Raw genomic sequence first — 22293 nt, forward strand, 5'->3', positions numbered from 1 at the left:
GCCTTGCTATGAAAACATTAACCAGACCCTACTCACTAAAACTTCAAAGGGTTCTTCCAAAGGTTTCTAAGATTCTACATGCCAGGTTTTGTTTTTCAGCTTCTTGAAAATCACTTGCTGTAATATGAGCCTTTTCTTTCTCATAAACACTCCAATTACATTAATATCTTGGAATATTTTGCCAAACACAATTCGTTATTACATTTTCAAGTAATACATCATCTTCTTTGCCATTGTGGCTCAGAGAGCCACCTCTCATTCACCATTTGACAGACAGCTCTGTTGGACCTGAGGCTCCTAAAGGTCAGTGAATGTGTAAATGATTATGTATCTCTATGTAGAGCGGGGTGGCTAGGACATAGCAGTGTGCAGTAAATGTTTGTGAGTAAAGCCAGATGTCTTCCTTACATTCATTTATTGGAACCCATTTTTAGGCAGACTCTCTCAGTTGGTCATAAACTCCACTGAGGAAAACAAGATAGCCAAATAACCAAAAAATTTGTTCCTTGCTCACACTTTCCTTAATGAATTCACCTATCACCTATACCTTTTGTAGTATTTGATAATCTTGGTCTATGTATCGTTTGCTTACACTCTGTATTGAGCAATAACAGAATTGGAAATATATAAAAGGATGCGGTGACTATTTTTATAGAATAAACTCGTCTTGAAAACTGATGTCATATGTCATTGGATTATCACGTTTAAAAAATTGCCATCCCAGCAATTCCCATTCTATGGGAGATGGAACAAAGTGATTATTTTCTTCTACCTGCAAAGTATAGATTGGCATCTGCTTGGAATAACATCCCATTGTTTGACTAAATTAAAGGAAGGGCATGATAGAAAGGATAGTATGACAGCATATGAAAATTCTTCCAGAGCTTCCCAATACAGCTTTATTGGGTCTGTTCTGATTTTCACCCCGTAGTTCCATCTTTTATCCTATCCTCTGAAATAAAACATCTGCAGCAGGAGCAGGAGAGTGTTTCCGAAGCAGGAGCCTGAGGAATGCTTATTTGAATGGAGCTGACTTCTTACCCTCCCCAAGGGGCAGAGGTGTTGATAGTTTCCATCAGTAATGACCTCATAGGAAAGCTGTGCGCATCTCAAAAGCCACCACCACAGCTGGCACTGATTCAGGGAGAAGCTGGAGTAAGAATCTAAGTGATCATTGAGACGGAACTACCCTGTCTCCTCTCTAGGCCATCTGTCGGCCCCAATCTGGAACAGATTGGGGAATAGCAAGGAAGAAGAATCTAAGGCCTCTTTTTAAACCATATCTGCCCTCTGTAAGAGAACCCCTGATTTTCCAGCCTTAAAATATTTAATGCTCCTAATTTAGAAATATTAAAATAACTTTCTTCCTCCAAAACACCCACAATTAATTCATGCATGCATTCACTCCTTAATCAACAAATACATGGCAAACTCTTACTATGAGGTAAATGTTCAACAGGAATACAATGAAGAGCAGAACCAGAATTACCCTGCCCTCATGAAGCTTTTAGTCTATCAGAGAGACAGGTCTCAAACATAGAGTCACAAAATTGTACAAGGGAGATAAATATTATGAAGGAAGAGAATATTGTGTTAAGATAGTACACAACTAAACAAATTCCATGTACTTAGAGGATAAGGGAGGGATTATCTGAGGTACAACATTTGAAGGAAGAATGGAACTTAACCAGGTAAAGAGTGGAGAGGAGAGTTTTCCAGGCATAGAGAGCAGCATGGGCAACTTCTCTTACGGCAGAAAGTAGCACCGCATGTTCAAGTGACCAATGGCTGGCACATGCAGAGATTAGGGCATATGTGGCACAGATGAATTATGATGAGTTATGATGAGTAGGCAGGGGTATATTGTGTAGAAACGTGTTCTCTTTCTTCATTTTACCACCTGGTTGTTGTTTTCAACTCCCCTCCAGTGTCCCACTAAAAGCCCAACCCCAAGTGGAAGACAGGGAGATTGTGAGCATGCGACTATGGCGTAGTCTTCCCAGCACTGTGCAGCAAACAGTCCGTGAACATATCAGCCTCCAAAGACAATAATGAAACTCTTCACAGAACTGAGAAATGCTAGTCAGAGAAGGAATACAGTCAATCAGCTTATTCTCTGCCTTCCTGACTGTTAGCTCGGGGGAACGGGTAGGGCACTGTAACTGGAGCTGTGGAGGTTGTGTTGCCCCTCCCAACATGGCCCCTGGAACCGCCCCTTCCGGACACCTGACTTCCGGAGAACCGCCCCTTCCGGACACCTGACTTCTGGAGAACCGCCCCTTCTAGACGTCACCTGACCCCCTTGCTTAAAAACCGCCCATGCCATCCTCCAGGCGCTGATTCACCTCCCTTCATCTTGGGTTCAGTGAGCTCAGTTCGGGAGCGAAGAAATAAACCCCCTCCCCGCTTTAAATTTCCTTGCCTATGTTCCTTCTTTCTCACCCTTTCGCCTCCTAAACCTTTCACTGACATTGGCCTGGATCTTCAGGAAGAACAACTCTAGAAAGGATACTTCATAATTTTCCAGGCAAGAGCTGCAGACCCAACCTTTTGCTCCAACTAATGTAAGTCCCCGCCCTTAGTTACCACTAACTTAAGTTTCCTCTTTTTTGCTGTGTTCAGTAGAAATGAAGACCACTTGCTCAAAGGCAGTTGGGACTTGGAAGATTACTTGGAGAATGAGTACTTCATGTAGTCATTAATTCCTCTGCCCCACACTGTTAAATAGAGCTAAGCTTTCTGTTTTCTGAGCAGAAAGAGTTACGTGTTCATTTGAGCTCTATGCCCTTCAGAATCCGGTCTTCTGATTTTCACTTTCACTTCTGCCCCCTTTAATTCTTTATCATCACTGCTACCATAATTTCTTTTGTAAGATGTAAAACTGACCACATGACTTCTATGCTCAAAGTCATTCAAGGTGTTTTGTTTATTAATTAGAGGGTAAAATCGGAAGTCCTTAGGAGGATGTTTAGAGGCCTTCGTTATCTGGCTTTTCTCTGTGATTTACCCTCATCCTCTTCCACTCTTGCACACTGGGCATGCATTTTGCCACCGGTATGAGACATGTCCTGGTCCTAGAACTGACCATGTTCTTTTCACCCCCAGCTTTCATCTGTACCCAAGTAAACTGCTGATTATTTCTTCCAGGATGACTTTTACTTGCTGGCAAAGATTGTGTAATCACCACTTCGTTTGAGAAGCATTCCTCTCTATCTCAGGGTTAACTGTATCTGTCTCTATTTGTATGCTCTCAGAACGCTACTCAAGAAAGCAATGTGCTTGTAATTTTCTGTGTGTTTTTTCCTCAACCAGATTCTGAACAAATATCTTTTGCCCAGGAACCATATTCTTTGCTTCCACAGCACTTAATACAATACTTTGCACATGGCTTTGCTCAGTAAATATTGTTGAAAAAACAAATGTATAAATGAATTTAAGATAAAAAGTTGCTATCTGTGGGTCAGAAAAAACAAACAAACAAACAACTTTCCTAAAGGCAGAAGTAATAGGAAAACTTCACTCCCTTTGGAAATTCTAGGTTGGTAGTGATTTACTCTGGGAACTCTATTTATACCACTTGTCTGATGATAGATCTTTATAAGTACAGAATACCTGCAATCAGTTGATTGCAAATTTACACCTGAATCACCCCTCCCTGTATGCACACCTTTTGCAATAAGATTTTGCTGATCCTGTAATCAAGTGATGGCAATCTCTTTTCTCATCTCTTGAATCTGGGCGTACTTTCTGACTTGCTGGAGCCAGTAGAATGCTGTGGAAATATAGTATGCCATTTCTGAGCCTAGACCTCCTTGTATATTTCTGCCCTGTCTCTTGGAGTTCTGCTACTACCATAAGAACAAACCCAGGCTATCCTGGTGGAGGATAAGAGACCATGTAGAACAAATATGAATCCTCCAGCATGAAACCACTCTGGACCAGCCGGTCAATGTAGAGACGTGAGAAACCCCAGCTGAGATCAGCCAAGCCCACTCAGTCTAACCCAGCCTAAATTGTAAGTAGCAGTATTGTGAGCTAACTAAATGTTTATTTTAAGCCACTAAGTTATTCAATAATGTTGTATGCAGAAAAATATTTCCTAGGCATTTATTATTTTTGTTTACATGGCCAGGCACCGGGAATCGAACCTGGGTCTCTGGTATGGCAGGCGAGAACTCTGTCACTGCGCCATCATTGCCTGCCCAGCATTAGTATTTTTATCTTATTTGATAATTTATATTTTATTCAAAAAGTATTTATTGAGAAACTGCTATATGCAAACCATTGTTTTAGGCTTTTGCCTTTGTAGTAAATACCTCTAGTTACCTCTAAAATATAGTCCCTATAGCCAAAGGAATATGGTAAGACTCCCGAGAGTGTGTATGCAAGGGGGGAAGAATTGCTAAGTTTAGGCCAAGAATCCAACTGGTATTGATAGTAAGTACAACTTTAAAATGATCATCTCATTGTTAGTTCGGTAAAAACTATCCCACAACATGAGCAAACAGAATGGGGTGGCCTAAAGAGGAAACTTCTTTGAAATCGGTTCCAGTGGTGGGGTCTGAAGCTCTTTACTAAAAACAATAGGTCATCTCAGTTACTCAGTCTCTTCTATTACTGAAGATAGGAGTAGGACTTACAGAGTAATTTCTCTGTCTTTTATCATGTCATGTAATTGGAAATAGTTGTTCCACAGTACAAATCAAATAAGAGTGCATACTGAATTTTGACTATACTGAAGACGTTTTTATAAAGCCCCCATGACTGTAAATTTCATTTCAAGTTGGTTCTCTAAGCCCTTTTGTTTGAGCAGACGTTGGCTGACATGAAAAGTGATTCTAAGTTTGCAACACATGCCAAGCAGTTCAGAATTTCCGTGGATAGTGCTGGGCCATGAATAGTTTTAAGTGACCAGTATTGTTCCCAGAGCAATGCTGAGCATGTAATAGGTGTTTGAAAATAATTGTTGAGCTGAATTAAATTAAAAGCTTCACTTCTTGCCAGCAACAAAAAATGAACATTCGACTGGTTTCTCGCTGGTTTTGTGTTTCAGTAAATTCTTACGTATCCAAATGGCTGGAGAACAGAATATTCTGGCTTAATTAAGTAATCTGCTGACTAACTAAAGATTAACATTTAGCTTATGCATTTATTTTTACCTAATGAAATTAATGAGTTCAGTAGATATGCCAATACCAAAATAATGTTGATGGAGTTTCACTTTTTGTGACTCTGAAGATAATTTTTTTTGTTTTAAATTATCAGACTTCATTGCATAACTTTATAAATAGCATATTATTGGGACTTTTAGATGTTTATATTCCATGTAGTCACAGGTTTCCTACAAAAACCTGTCACCTATGGTATTATACCCATACAGCCAGAAATAAAATTATACACACTCCAGAATTTTTCACTTTTATTATTTTACGTAGTAGCAACATAGTGTTTAATTGTCAAAATGGAAAATTAACACATATTATGGAGTGTTACTTCATGTATTGAAAATAATTTACTTTCTTGAGATGTATAATAAACCTTTTATGTGCTTGTCTGTTTTGTAATTATGTAGTCATACATGCCACAAATATCAGGTTTTTTTGATGATTCATTTGGCATTAAAGTAGTCCCACAGAGAAAAAGCTCGAAGACAATTGAGCTGAAAGTCAGAAACTGAAGTTAAATTACATATAGCCAACTAAAACTCAGGCCAAAGCAAAGAAGTTCCAACATTGCTACATGGACTTGCAAAAAAAAAAAGAAAAAAGAAAGAAATTGTTGTAGTGAGCTAGGTTTCTTGAATCCAGGAGATCAAAAAATATTTGTGCAGACATTTAGGATAAAGAAATGTGGGTTCTGTATTGATGTGAGTAGATAGAGTAAGGCTTCAGGAGCAGCAGGTAAATAGATATAGTTGTTATTTTCTCCATTCTCAAGTCGGAGTAAGAACAACAAAGCAGCTGCTCAATGAGCCATGTTCCAAGGATGTACAGTACCCTGTGCACATTCTTAGCTGGCTCCCAAATCACAGCAGATTGTTATAAAGCCAAAGGCCTTCAAGCACTCAGCTGATGGCGGGTGAGATTTGCTGAATTCGGTGGTATATATGACTTAGTCACTAAGTATCTATGCATCTTTAGGCAATTCCTTTAGCCTCTCTGGGATCCTAAAATGTGGCAACATTTTGATTTATAATTTTATAAATCTTCTTGGAACCCACAAATCATCAAAGCCAAAATAAGTATTCTTTTGAGTCAAAAAAGGAAAAAACCTGTATACTTGTCAGATTGTACAGTTGTTCCATTTATTAGTATATTGTTTAGCATGACCTTGAGGACAGATAAGTCTTCAGGAAATAATTGTTGATTAATTGATGCCTCGTGATTACCTGCAGCACCTCAAGAATGTTATCAGGCATAGTGTGGTCACCTGGAGGCGCTTATCTGGCTTCTCTTCGGAGGCCACATGGTCTGCGGAGTCAATACAGCTGTTGATGCTTGTGGATGTGGTTCCTGGTGGTTTTATTGTAATTCAGCATGGATTTGCAAAAAAATTACTAATTATTGTATGTAATGTGGGCTTGCTTCTTGAAAAATTTCCTGGAATGCTCCTCCTGGTAACATTTTTAATGATAACTGAAAAACTGTGGAAGACACCCACCTGCTATAATAAGGAAAGGGTGGATTAAGCAAGGACTGTGTTCAAGACATGATTTTTTTTCTCATGAAGTATCTAACTTATAAGATAATTTTCATAAAACGATGATAAAGTAGTATTATTTTCATTTCATAAGGGGGGAAAGTGTAGAGTTTATTATTCACTCACACATTCGTTTACTCAACAAATATTTATTAAATAACTAGTTTAGACCAGTGTGGTAGTTAGATTCAGTTGTCAGCGTGGCCAGGTGAAGGCATCTAGTTCTGTTGCTGTGGACATGAGCCAATGGCATGTGAACCTCATCTGTTGCTAATTACATCCGCAGTCGGCTAGGAGGCGTGCCTGCTGCAATGAGTGATGTTTGACTTAATTGGCTGGTGCTTAAATGAGAGAGCATGACCTAGCACAGCCCAGGCAGCTCAGCATACTTCATCTCAGCACTTGCAGCTCAGCCCAGGCCTTTGGAGATGCAGAAAGAAATCACCCCAGGGAAAGTTGTTGGAACCCAGAGGCCTGGAGAGAAGGCCAGCAGAGATCATCCTGTGTCTTCTGACGTAAGAAAGAATCTCAGTTGAAAGTTAGCTGCCTTTCCTCTGAAGAACTAATGAGATAAATCCCCTTTTATTAAAAGCCAATCCATTTCTGGTGTGTGGCATTCTAGCAGCTAGCAAACTAGGTAGTAAGGAAGATCCTTGCTTCCATGGGGAGTTGTATTCTTGGGAGAGGTGGCAGTAGGAGATAAAAACATTAAACAAGTAATAAATGCATAAACAAATAATTTCAAATGGTGTTAAGTGAAATGAAGATGATACAACAAGGTAACGTGATAGACTGGTTAGCAGGAAGGACGCCTCAGAGACAGGATCAGGAAGGGAGTCTAGGAGAAGGAGGCATTTGAGTTGAGGTCTAACTTGTTTGAGTGGAGTAACTAAAACTTAAACATCTGACTCTCCTAGAGTTAGATACTCTAATAGCAATATTTATTTTTATAAAATTTGCTATGGACATTAAAATGCTAAAATTTCTATTTTAGTAACAAAAAATCCAACCAATTTGTATGCACCTATGTCCTGCCTAATCTTGAGATTGTTATTAGGGTTCAAATGAAAAATGAAAGGAATATAAAAGCTATAAAGAGTTAAATACACTTATTGTGTATCCTTGCATTCTGGCACGAGATATGTGCTGAGAGGGGAAAAAAAGGAATGAAACATGCTTGCAATTTCAATTGAAGAAATAAAAAATGTGGTGATTTACCCATAGGTAAAGTATAATATTTATTGTTTTTCTGTCCCCAACTGTCTTAAAGAACAGCCTGACAAAAATGAAAGTTGAAATAATCAATAACCCACTATCCAATGAAAATGATTGTGAATTTATTTTTAGGATCGTGTGTGTGTGTGTGTGTGTGTGTGTGTGTGTGTGTGTGTGTGTGTGGTCAGGGAATCAAACCCTGGTCTCCTGAATGTAAGGTGAGCATTCTGTCACTGAACCACCTGCGCACCCTCTAGGATCTTTTATATATGCATTTTAATGAACCTAAATACATTTAGTTTAGGATATATTTACGTGGATCTATTTCTAGGATCTTTATATATATATATGTATGTATTTTAACGAAACTAAATTCAAATTTGTACACATAATTTTTTCTCTTTTCTTAATATTTTATGAATCTTTTCTCACATTATTCAAACTGTTTACATCATAATTTGTAATGGCCACAGAACATCCCATCATGTGGCTATTGACTAGTATATTTAACTATTCCCCTGCATTGAACATTTTGGTATTTTCATTCATTTTGAATTGATGGCCGTTGTACACATTTCCGTGTCTACTTCTCTCACAATGTTCTTAGGATAAGTTTCTAGGAGTGAAATGACTGTGTCAAAATATATAAAATTCTCACAGGCAAAGCTGCTGGGGAAAAGTTGCTGGGTAGTTTCAGGTGCTATTGCAAATCCAAGTTTGACATCATATTTCATCTGTGCTACTTAATGTAACAGACTTATAGGTGAAAGTTTTTGCCCAAGGGGAGGTGAAGGCTATTTGTCTAATATTGTGTTAAAATCATAGCCAATATTTGAGTCTATGCCCAATGGTAATCAAAAAGTAAGTCGGACACTGCAAGTCCTAATGTATCAACCAAATGAATAAATTATGTTTAGTAGCATGTGATAAGTTTATAATATTTTTTAATGTATTCTTTAAACAGAATTTCATTTATGATTTTATAATTCTTTAAAAATAATGGTGAGTCCTACATGTTTCTATGCTCTCGTTTCATTACTTATAATAGTCAGTTGACTATGAAAGCCCAGTCCCTGACTTTAAGTTTGGCAGTAGAGTTTATTGCAATAGTATAAAGCATTTTATTCCTACCTAATTAAGTAGAACAAGAATATTACATGAGTCATACCCCCATTTTGTACCATTTTAATTTTCCCCTGATAAGCTTTTCTGAGTTTTATTTTAATCATCCTTTATTTTTATTGAAGGTCGTCAGAATAGTCTTGAAGCCAATGGCCTTGAGACATTAGCAAATTATAATTCAGCTAAAAATGGCAATTTTAGCAGATCAGATTTTCCCTTCTAACACTAAATAAATATGCATCAAATACCCTAAGAAGGGGGATGTGTATTTGAAGCATATCCAAACAACCTGAAACCCCCAGATGGAGATTTTGAAGAAAAGGAATTTTCCACAGATCTCTTCTCTTTCTCACTTTTAGGTGTTCTAGGAACATTGTGTCCACGAGCCCATCTAATTTTGCTGCTCTGAGGTGAAGCAGAGCTACTAACAATGTTGATGAGGGAAAGTGAACGTCACAGGACAGACTGTATTAGAAATAATTTGAATTTGGCCAATATTAGTATTCAAAAGAGAAAGACAAATGAGAATCATATATCTTAGGTATATTTGGAGTCACTTGGAATGTATAAAGAAATGGAAATACCTCAAATTGAATTTTAAACCATATAGCACAAATTACCCAGTTTTCACTTTCATCCTTTATCTGTTTGCATTAGGCAATGGTGAAGGTATATACTATTTGATTCAATGGACTTATTTGGAGTAGGAGAAATTATTTCCTTTAAAACAGTCCATTTTATGTTCCAGATATTTCTCAAATGCGAGTTGAACAGAAGTTTAGTTCTTATAAGGTAGGACATACTATTTGACAAAATTACTGCAGAAGTGACATTTTGAATATAAATTTTTCCACTTATTGATTTGGGATTTTTGGACAATTAAGTTACATTCTGGATGTAATTCTCTCTCTTTAAAAATAATAGAATTGCAGTAGATAATTTATCTTAAGATCTCTTCTACTACCTACCCCTTATAACAATTAAAACCCTAAAATTTGCAGTCACTTGATGCATCTACTTTCTCTTTCTTGTATTTTTATTTACAGTTGCTTGCATGCTTGATTCTTCCATAAGTGGTAGAAAAGTGAATTAAATTTGAGTCCTCTCTTCCCTATTAAATTCTATTGTACTTGAAAGTAGAGGCTGTCTTTTGTTTCTTTTGTGCCCTCCCATAAGGTCTAATTATTTTTCTTCACAAAGAAGTTTCCAGCCCTGTTTCACAGTAGCTTCAGAAACTCCTCAAAAAACATTTAGGGAACAAATAGGTACATAAGATCATTGAGTCTCCATTGTTTAGTTTATGTGTGGTGAGATTCTGAGGTCATAAGTCCAGATTCTAAATCTAAGAGAGGTCAGATTCATTAGCCTCTATGAAGGCTAATGATTTTCCATCAAGATCAACAAACCATCTCTTTCAGGTTTCCATTGGAGCTTAGAGAAGTACTCACAGTAACAGAAATATGTAAATATGATCCCTTTTGGCACTTAGAGCATCTGTGAGGACTGTTTTCCTTATGAAAGCCCTCCCTTGGCATGGCTGCCTTCCCTGGGGGTCACTGAGGAAGGACAGAGCTGTGATTAACAACACTTGCCACTAGAGGTCAGTGCTGACCATTCACAGACACGGTGAATCGTACTAGAAATCCCGAGTTGGAAGGGTATTTGAAATTTCTTTGTGCCACTGTTTGAAACTAATGGAGGCTAGGTAAATATTTGTATATCATGTGCAGGCTCTATTAGAAATAATTTTAATTTTACCAATGTTTATATTCCAGAGTATTATTTGGGATTAATTCTTATTCCTGGATAGAAATCAACTGTTTCAGAAACTAACAAATTCCCGTTTTGCGAATATCTCAGTAGGCTCTAGGTAACCCTACTTTCTCTCTTTTAAAATGCTATATAATCAGCACCAATCTATAGGTAGAGTAGGCAAATAAAATGTAAGGGGCAGAATAGTGGTATTTGAGCTGCTTCGGCTGGATTTTTCCATTCCCACACAACCTAAAACATATCTCCACTTTTCTCATATGGAGCTTGTCATAATATTATAAGGCATTAGTACTTTTAAACCAAACCCTTCTTCCTACTATAAATGTTTTCTTTTTTGCATACCATATATGAAACTGTGCCTTGATGCTGAGCTTCAAGAAATCACTTATTTTAAAGTGGTTATGCCTGGGAGAGGTAATGCTGGGGATTGGTTTCCAATTTATATTTACTTCACAGAATTCATTTTCTTTTTATTGTACTTCAATGGCATATTTTTTGAGGACCGGCCTTAGCTAGACAGGTAGGAAGAACCAACATTTATTGAACACCTACCGTGAAGAAGGTATTTCTTGTGTCTATTATCGCATTTAATCTTCATGGCTGCCCTCAGGTGGGGATTGCTTGTTATCTCCACAGTACAGGTGAGGAGCCAGAGTTTCAGAGCTTAGAAAATTTGCTCAAGATCACACTGCTTGTAAGAGGAAAGGTCAGGATTTGAATTCACATCTGCTTTTTCTCCAAAGTCCATACTTTTTCCTAACTATCAAGTTGCCTGATTAGTGTGCCAACTAGAATAATCACTGTTCCATTCCTTCTTCTCCCATCTCTCTTCCCTCTGCCAGGTACCTTTGCATCAAGTATGTTCAGGAGTTGATGGTTTCTATTACCCTGCTATTCTAAGCAGAAAGAGTTCTGGCTCCTATACATTTAATATTAGCGTAATTTAACATTGACTACAGAAAGTCAGCCATTGAGCCGGGTGTTTCATCATTGCACTACTTCTCCAAGTCTCCTTATATTCAGTTGAAACAGTCTTAAAGCTAAAGGACCATGAGTATTAAATCTTAGCTATTTTCCATTACCCAAAATATGGCAGAGGGAAACTTTGAAAGTGGAAATATTGGGCAAATGTTTAATTTTTGTTCACCTACACCATATTTTGATGGAAAAATAGATAATAGTGAGTAGCAGTACTACTGCATTAGGCAGTAAGCTTCTTGAAAATAGAGACCTCCATTGATTTTATATGCCTAATACTGAAACACTAATTAGCATATGGCCAATAGCATCAAATCTGCCTTCCCGGTATGATTTAGGGCAATGGGGATTATACATGAGCTTCTTGTCGCCTTTCTCAATTTTTTTATATTCTTTTATTAATTTTTCAGTTTAAAGTGAGGTTTATTTAGTTATAATTTACATATAATAAAATTTGCCAATTTTAAGTATACGGTTTTATGGATTTTGACAAATGTTTACGCTTATGTAGTAACTACAAGAAGTTCCTTTGAGTCCCTTGCAGTATGTCCTTCTTCCAAATCTAGTCCCTGGGAACCCTTAATCGAATTTTTGAATATAGGTTTGTCTACTCTAGAATGTTATATGATAGAATCAAGTAGGTTTTTGGATCTGGCTTCTTTCTTGAGAGTCATCCAAGTTTTTGCATCTAGCAAGTGATTTATCTCTTTTTCATTGCTGAGCAGTATTCTGTCGTATGGATATACCTCAATTTGTTCATTCATTCACCAGTTTTAATGAGCATTTGAGTTGTTTGCAGTTTTGGCTGTTATAAATGAAGTTGCTATAAATACTCGTGTACATGTCTTTGTGGGGACATATGGTTTTATTTCTTTGGGAAAAATACTGCAGAATGATTCTTGGGTCTTATGTAAGTATATATTTAACCTAAAAAGAAGCTGCTGAATGGTTTTTCAAAGGGGCTCTAATATTTTGCATTCCCATTAACAATGTATGCGAGTTCTAGTTCCTCCACATCGAAGTCAACACTTTGGCATAGTCAGTCTTTTAAAATTTTAGTTGTTATGGAGCATAGTGATAATGCTGGCTTTAATTTGCATTTCCTTAATAAATATTGATGTCAAATATGTTTTCATATTTTTCCTTTGATGAAGTGTCTGTTAAAATATTTTGCTCATTAAAAAAATTGAATAGAGTTGTAATAGTTTCAGATATTCTGGATGCAATTATTTTATAAGTTACGTGCTTTAAAATATTTTCCCTCAGCTTTTGGCTTGTCCTTTTATTTTCTGAAGCACAGAAGTTTTAAATTTTTATGAAATCAGTTCAGCAAGACTTTCATTTATGGTTCTTTCATTTTGTGTCCTAAGAAATATTCACCTAATCCATGTTCAAAAATATTTTCACCTGTGTTTTGCCCCAGCGGTTTTATGGTGTTTGGTTTAACAGTTGGATAGCTGGTACATATGAGGCTAATTATTTTATAAAATACCATGTAAGGGCCAATTTTCACTTTTTGTATAAATGTGTTCTCAAATTTTAAAGAGCAAAATAGAATTAGGACTGGGAGGTGAGATGGTGGCTCGGTGGCATAATTCTCACCTCCATGCCAGAGACCCAAGAGTCGATTCCTGGTGCCTGTCCATTAGAGAAAAAAAGATAGAACTAGGATCTTCCCTTTCCTATCAAATGTGAGTTAGGATCATTTTAATAATAGACTTGATAGAATTTAATGGTGTATTGACTTGGAAAAATATTGTCTTCTATATCTGTAACTTTCTATAATCTGTAACAACATCCATGCTTACATCTTTGTCTTTTCTAAGCTTTGGAAAATCTTCACACTTCATCATTCAGGAACAAACAAACACACACCAGCTGTAAGGAGAGGACTGGGAAGAAATTTCATTCCAATGTACTGTAATTCATTCCAGAATCACCGATATTCAGAATGCACTGTGTTATGGGGATGGGGTGGGGGAAAGGTTTCTAATAAACAACTGTAAGGTGTCAATGAATATGTGTCAGTTGGAGGTTCTTGGATTTAAGTATTTTCAGTAGACAATGTAGAAAACTAACTTTCGAAAGTATACCAATTATCCACTGCAATACACTATCAGAGTGCTTTTATACATATTGTTAAAAATTAACTATTTAATGAAAGACAAATGTCAGAAAAAACTTTTTTTTAGTAGTTGCCATGACATTGGGGGAAATGTTTTTATTTTGGGTTAAGTACTTAGAGACAGGAAATAAGGGGTGAGAATAAATAAACACGTCTCTAACAGGAGAAGAGTAATGGGAAATCTAGAGAAGGTTTCTTATTGTATCTTTTTTCCAACATTTTGAAAAATTGTCTGAATGATAAAAACTCCAACTGAAATTAATGCTAAACTATTTTCAAAACAAGATGCTAGTTTCATGAGAGTGAACTCAACTTACGTGAATGTAAAAGACCCACAGATGAGCTACACATGGGGAAGAGGTCTATTTAAATTAAAAAAAAAAAAAAAAGACTTTAGAATTGATGGGCTTCAAGATGTTAAGTACAACCCAGAAAATATTCCTAGGAATTTTGCAGGCTATTTCCCAAGGCACCAAACCATTGGCTACCTCATGAAAAATACTGGAAACAAATAAAAAAAATATCATCCTATGGTTTTGTAAGAACTGGAATACTCAGTACTCCCCTGGTCATCACAGACAAAATAGACCTGAAAGAGAACCAGGTCTCCAGAACTAAAATAATCAATGGCTTTTATATGAACATCAACTAAAGAAATTAGGATGCCAGAAACGTGAATGTCAAGAGGATCAAAGCCTTAAAATTGTCAAGTCTGTGCCTAGGTTGAACATAGACTAGTTCACAGGATACAATAACTAAAATACCTGGTACTTGGTATATTGTGTAGAATATAACTTTTTAAAGCCTCATTTTGTAGATAAAGCAGTACATTTGGTGAGGTCACTTTCTTGAAGTGTGATTTAGGCTGAAAATGTGAATAGTTTCAGCAGTTTCCCTAATATTGATAGTTGGTAGAGACACAAAGCAAAGAATGCTTAGGTACTATGACTTCTGACCCTTAAAAAATTAAGTATATTACTTTTTTTCAAAAAGTTGTAATATGTGCTCATTATGGAACATTTAAAGATTTAGATTAAAAAATAAGAAAATTACCTATATTCATACTAGGAAAATAAAAAGACAACTTAATACTTGAAAATATTTTCTCCCATGATTTTCTCCATGCACAGCTTCTTTGTGCATATGTGCTCATACTAAATGTGAACTTTTTATAGAACACTACAAAAAAATTTTGTATGTTATTACAGAAATTTAATGTGATTTCACTGTGTCCATAATAACTAATTGCATGGCGATATTATAACTTGTGGAATCATTCATCTGTTTCTGAGCATTTAGGTTGCTCCTGAACCAAGCTGAACTTTTCTAGGGTGATATCATAGAAAACAGTGGCACGCCTTCTTTTAAAGTATTCTTTTAAAGGGAAGAGAAAGATAAGTGAGTAGTTTAGTTTACTCAGACCTTGAAATGTTTTTAATGGAAGTTACACTTCTTTTTTTTTGAGATTGTTATTCTCATTGGGCTAAACATATCTTATTAGTATGCATGGCCTAAATTGGTGGTTCTCATACTAAGCATCTTGGAAATTTTGGATAATGAAGTTGTTGCAAGGTGTCCTAGAATGTATTTTACCTTACTCATTAGTTATAGCTTTGCTAAGTAAATAGTATATGCTACAGAGATTTGTAACATGATTTTTTAATTGCATGTACCTGCTATTATGATTAGGAAAATATAAATTAAGTTAAAAGTAACATGGAATTTGGAGTAGCTTCTGGTTATGTATTTTCTCACAAGTTCAATCAGGGGAGTTCATAATATTTTTTTAACTAAAATGAGATTTCCATGCTTATGAAGATTAAGTATAATTGTTCTATAGTCATCTCTTGAGTGTGAATACCAGAGTTAGCAATAGTTTTACTAAAATTTTCATTAAAAACTGTCAGTATGATTGCTTCAGTATAGCTTGGGACAATTTATTTTCTCTTAAGATAGTTTGAGAACAAAAAAGAAGAAAAATAAATAAATTACCAATGCAACAGCTATTTCCTATGGAGATAAATGAAGATGAATAACACACAATACCTTTCCTTGGGGCTCTTAGAGTCAATGTAGGGAATCGAGAAATGCAAATATATCCAAGTAATATTCCCTCAGAGAAGTTCAAGGAGATCCAATGGGAGCCGGAATTGCTGCAAACCTGACCATTGCCTCTTCCTGGGAAGATGAGCTAGCAGATTAATGACTGTGTTTGTGAGTGCAGTCGTACCTGGTGCGTACTCCATGCATCTCCAGACCTTCATTTCTGCTGCTTCAACTCAGCCTTCGAAATCTCACAGAAACTTCTCTTTTGGCCATCTCTACGTCAGAGCCATATAGGGAAGGAAATTCCAAGAAATGTAGTTTCAGCTTAGTTATGTTGACATTAGTACACTCTATCACAAAGTTCTTTTTTCTTCCAGTAATACAAAAATGCTTCCTGCAGCTGCTGAGAATATCTCTGCATTGAGCTGGTGGGGTGAAATTTAAAAATGTCATTGGATTTTGGCAAGAACATAAAAGCTTCTGTGTAGATTATCAGCTAGGAGAGTTTCACTTTATAGATATTTATTGACCCTTAATTATTTCTGTTATCTCACTAGCAGCTGGAATTAAAGACTTTCCACACAATTATCTCATCAGGTAATTGATCTATCCTACTTTGATTTAGGTTCAGATGGAAAATTTTCTGAAGAACATTGTTGTGATTATATTAAAACTGAATATGCTTTGGTTTAGACTGTTCTGTTTTGAGAAAACAATTTGAGTGCCATTTTACTGATTGACAAGACCTAGCTGCTAGACTGTTTTAATCCTAGTGTTATGATAATACATCTCATTAAGCAAGAGAAGGTAGGTGAGCCAATAATGATTAGATCCTCACTCTTAGAAGCAGAAGTAATGAAGATATGCGCCAATGAGAAGTGATATGACAATCTGAGAGGGCAGGCCCTGACAGGAGTGAAAGTGAAATATGCCTTGGTTATGAAGTAGAGTAGCTGCAATTGGTCTAACCTGGAAATCCAAACCTGACCAGTAGATTTTCAGTAGACCTGAGCTTTAGCAGAGACCAGAGCTATCAAATTTTTTGTCCAAGAAGGGCTGTTTACCTGATAATTTGCTGTAGGAGAAGGTGACTGAGCCAAAGTTTGAGAAAATTAAGGGAAGAAGGAATAATGAGTGGTATCACTTCTTATTTTGCCTACAACACCTATTTAACTTTTTTAAAGTACCTGATGTTGAGTATTCATTTTGATCTACCCTTATGTGTGGGTTAGGAAGACTTGGATAAACTTTTTCCGTGTCTTTCAATTCCTCTCACTAACTCAGAGGTATTTGAAACAAGATTGCACTAAGAGACCTTAATACTGAGTTTGAACTGTTACTGTAAGAGATCATTCTGGATTTCTGTTGCTACTGTGAGAAAATGTTATGGATTTCAATTATTCCACTGAGAGAACATTCTGGATTTGAACACTTAGGAGATAAAATTTTTCTTCAAAACTATGTTGACTTTCGTTATAATGCCATGGTTCATTCATTAAGAAAAAATGTAGTATAATCAGAAAAAGAAGGGTAGTAGAGAAAGTGCAAAAAAATTGAGTATGTTGGTCTTGGCTCTGCTATTAGTTGTGTGACTTTAATGTTTCTGGGGATTAGTCTCCTTAGCTGCAAAGGAGATTGAACTAATTATCTCTGGGGAAGTAGGTTCTGTGAGAAGATGAAAATTATCTGAAGGAAGCATGTCCCCAAATTGTGGTTCTTTCCCTTTGGATCATTTTTAGCTATCAGAAGTTATCCCAATTTCTTGGATGTAATTAGACATCACTGCAACTCCTATGCTCATTTTGAGAAGCATTTATAAGAAGCTTTGTGAGTGTCAGGGTTTTGCGCAAATCACTCTGACATAATTCTTATTCATTGATTCAGTCATTGTACAAAGGATGAGTGAACTCTGACTCCTATATATTCTTCCCTGCTAGCCCACCTCTATTATGAGCCCTGAAGTTTCAACTAAGAGTTAAACTAGACTGTAAGGAGCAAAAACCTTTGTATTTCACTGTTTAGGTTTGTAAACCTTGCCTAAATAAATCTTCATTTCTTCCCACTATTTTCTGATAATTTGATTATTTGAGATTGAGATTATATTTGAGATTCTTTGAGAATTGGATATGACATTTAGGCTCATCAACATTGAATGAGCTGTGAGAAGATGAAAATTGTTTAAAGGAAATGTGGGTATATTCATGTTTTCCTTTCATCCAGTGTCATGGTGTTCAAGAATAAGCATGTTCTTAGCAGAAACAGCTGTTCTACCCTCCACATCTTTCCATCGTTGCTCAACTTTTGATCATAACACTGGTAATATTCATATTACTGCTCCCTCTTTCCACTCATCTGCAGAGAAAAAGAAAAGTGAATGCTAAAAATAAAATTATAAGATCCTGTAGAGGAATATAGTGGTGGTGACATTTAAAATTTTAGGAAGAATCATATATTAATTATTTCTTTCAAACATTTCCAAGTACAATTCTAATATATGCAAAAATCACAGAGCATACTTCAAATGGGTGTATAAATGATTTATAAAGCTTGCCCTAAGTGAAAATTAACTGTGCTTTCTAAATGCCATTAAAGTTGTTTTCCTTTTGTCTGATTTCAGCAGATTATTCAAATTGTCCTTTACACATAGGAGATTTTTTTTTCAGCCTAGACTCTTAAAAAGAATAACTAGGAAGCTTATTTTAATCTGCACATAGGTCGGTGTTGTGTATTTCATGAAGCTTCTTTGCACTGTGAATACACTCAAATCAGGAATGTCTTCATGGATTTTGTGAGGAGAGAGCACTGCCAGTTGAAGGTTGGCAAGGCTGACGTGTGAAAAGGAAAGTGAGGCATTCAATTTATCATTAGTCCCCATCTTTCACCTTTACATTCTTGATATAAAAGAGAATTCAATCTTAAACAGAAAACAAAAATCAATCCCCACTAAATAAATTTTCTATCAGTATTTGATATAATACAGTGGTGTGCAGACAATTATTTAGAACTTGCAAAGTAATTTTTACCGCACTTAAGTAGATTCCCCTTAACCAAAACAACTAGCGTTTTGCTCATTTAGGTCAATTTCTCCTTACTCAAAATGCTTCAATCAGACTCAAAGACAAAATGGAAAGCACCAGAAGATACCCAAATGCATTTATATTTGACAAATACTTAAAACGGACTCTTCTAGGCCTTAATCTTTTTTCCCCATTTCCCACTTTAGTTTTTGGCTATCTCAACATTCTGCTGTCTAAATGCAAGGCTCATTACTACCTTTCAGAGTAATAGAGTCTTTGCTCCAGAAATAAAAGCCAGGTAAGTGCTTCCAAATGTTTGGATCCTCTTCTTACACTTGTTAAAACTTGAGGCTGGGATGCCAGTCTGACTCTAGGCCTTGAGAGTAGCTAGTCAGTGCAGGGGAAACCTGCCAGCACCCACATGCATTCTCAGGCAGGACACAACGGATCTGATTCTTCTTGGTTTTTCATCAATGCAGCTATGTGACAACAATTCCCATCTAAAATAAAAGCACAATTTGGTGCTGGGTCAATTAATTCTGTGTACCTGTGAAAATTCGTACTATAGGATCTCTCAAGGTTGAAGAATTCCCCTTTTTTCAATGTTGACGAGCCTAAATGTCATATCCAATTCTCAAAGAATCTCAAATATAATCTCAATCTCAAATAATCAAATTATCAGAAAATAGTGGGAAGAAATGAAGATCTATTTAGGCAAGGTTTACAAACCTAAACAGTGAAATACAAAGGTTTTTGCTCCTTATAGTCTAGTTTAACTCTTAGTTGAAACTTCAGGGCTCATAATAGAGGTGGGCTAGCAGGGAAGAATGTATAGGAGTCAGAGTTCACTCATCCTTTGTACAATGACTGAATCAATGAATAAGAATTATGTCAGAGAGTGATTGGTGCAACTCTGACAATCACAAAGCTTCTTATAAATGCTTCTCAAAATGAGGATAGGAGTTGCAGTGACTCTAATTACATCCAAGAAATTGGGATGATTTCTGATAGCTAAAAGTGATGAAAGAAAACACCTCGAAAAAGAGTTTGTAAGTACACAGAATGGAATTCTAACCTAAGGATGTCAGAGTGAAATAATCTATCAGCCTGTCTCTGTGGCTAGAATATGGGAGGAGGGCAGGCACTAAAAAATGATGGGAACACAATTATACTGGCTGCTCACTGCAGCCCTAGTCTGGCCTCTGATACCAGGGCTGGTGTGGCATGTGTATGTATGTGTGTGCGCACAGGCACACATTTAGGATCCCAAGAAGAAAGCAAAAGCAAGAATAGATTTGGCATTAGGTGATGCGTAATTCACGTCAGTGGATTATTTTCTTGTGTTGCAATCTGGTGACCTTTTTTTATATTTAAGGTTGCTGTTGTATGTCGGTGAGGGAGTTAGTAATTGGAAATGAACATCAGAGTAGGGAATGGGAGAAGTGGCCCATAAAGGCTTCTAGGAAAATGTGATTCTTGAGTTGAGTCTTGAAAGATTCTTAGTACTCAATCTAGTTAAGGTGTGCAGGAAGGGTAGGTTATGTTGAGGAAATGTGCAAACAAAAGGAAAAATAAGCAAGAACAACCTTGTGGGCAACAGCAAGTATGTAGGAAAGAGGACTATGAGTATGTGACAGGAAATAAGAAAAAAGAGCTGTAGGCAGAGATCAGACAATAAAAAACAATGAGTGGTATACTCTTGTAACTTGAATTTTATCCTGAAAACAACGAGGAGTCATTTAAGCAGAAGGACAGAGTCATACTGTGACAAAACTTTGGTAGAAGTGTGCATGATTGATTAGAGATTAATTTGGAATTAGAGAGATAAGACATTGCAATAATTTAGGCAGGGGAATTATGAGGAAATGATATTCTCCTACACAAATACAAAGTAATTTTTCTAAAATTTTTCTCCAAGTAAACAGGGAAAAGGGATAGGTTTATTTTCTGTAACTTTTTATATTTTGCCATAGCAATATGACATGATAATGGCTTCTAATAATGGTCTTTTGGATGTTACCTATTCATAAAATACATGTATACCATCCTAATTCATTTTCATGTGTGTCTAAAAATAATTAGTATATTTGCCAAATAGTTGTTGCATTAATAGTTTGAATACTTTTGTGATTCTTAGAATTAGACATAACATATTTACATTTTCTTTTCTTAAAATTTCAGTAATATAGTATCATTCAAATCAATTAAAATGCTGAAATATTCTAACAAAAACTACTTTAAGCCTCTCATTCCTCCTAGCTTCAAGTTTTTGCTTGAATTGTGAAGGTAAAATTTTTCAAAATTTCAAAAAAACAGCACAAATTAATAAACAAAGCTCACTGAAGCTTATCTTCCTGTGTTTTCAAACCTAAGAAGTAGGGTTGGTGTGGCCATTCCAAAAAAAGATAGTATCCCAATACCACTTAATGCAATTCAGTACAGCTTGTCATTTAAATGGAAAGGGTCTTATACAAAGTGGATTTTTTTTTTAGTTCTTAGAAGGTACAATTAAATAAATTGTTTCATATATTGTAAAGCATATTATTTTATAACTACAGTATACTTTCTTCAATATAAATTCATATTTGAGAGGATTTCATTTTTGTGTGAAAAACACAATGGTTATGCTATTATTTATATTTAAGAAAACCTCATACAGAAAGTGAAAGTGCAGATTTTTGCCAACATTTTTATAGGAACCTTTACAATAAGCAATGTGTGTGCAGTAATGCCTAAATATTCATGCATTTCTAACCAAATGAGGACTTACCTTAACATGTTCACAGCCAATACAGAAAACAAAAGGCAAAGTTATTGGAGTCCCTGGAGAATACATTCCATCAGTCACTTTGTCTGCTCAGCTCACACATATATTACTTCTCCATTATATGAAACCACCAATACATATAAGACCAGCATATGTTTGCCATATGCTTTTTTATACTTGGGTCTATTGCTTGGATAGTGCATACAGTTTCTAACACAGGGTATATTTAAAATATGCTAAGTGGGTCATCACCATACTAATTCCATACACTGAGCATAATACAAATTATGCCACAGGGCAACAGAATATAACATTATGAGATATAGAAGAAGAGATATTCTTTCATCATATGAAAACTACATTTCCCATAAATTATTCTTATCCTTGTTTTGATATTTTCCATTGAGACACTTTGTTCTCTAAGAGAGATTTCAGTCTGGCATTTTTCTAAAGGGTTGAGGGAGAAAAAGAAACTCCAAATAGGAAATATATTATTTATACCTTGTACCTTTTTGATACATTATAAACACACCAGCACATCATGAAAAAAA

The 22293-nt window shown here is 36.0% G+C and overlaps 1 long non-coding RNA gene across 3 annotated transcripts in view; it reads left to right on the top strand.

The window, feature by feature from the left end:
* The first annotated feature begins 1825 nt into the window (after positions 1 to 1825).
* The window catches only part of LOC143668058 (uncharacterized), a 162102-nt gene continuing 141634 nt past the window's right edge, over positions 1826 to 22293 (top strand). For all 3 annotated transcript variants that reach the window (XR_013168272.1, XR_013168271.1, XR_013168273.1), the window contains exon 1: positions 1826 to 2564. This is a non-coding gene — a long non-coding RNA (uncharacterized LOC143668058). The remainder of the gene's footprint in view (positions 2565 to 22293) is intronic.

Source organism: Tamandua tetradactyla, chromosome 24 (assembly GCF_023851605.1).
Source record: "Tamandua tetradactyla isolate mTamTet1 chromosome 24, mTamTet1.pri, whole genome shotgun sequence".
Taxonomy (NCBI): domain Eukaryota; kingdom Metazoa; phylum Chordata; class Mammalia; order Pilosa; family Myrmecophagidae; genus Tamandua; species Tamandua tetradactyla.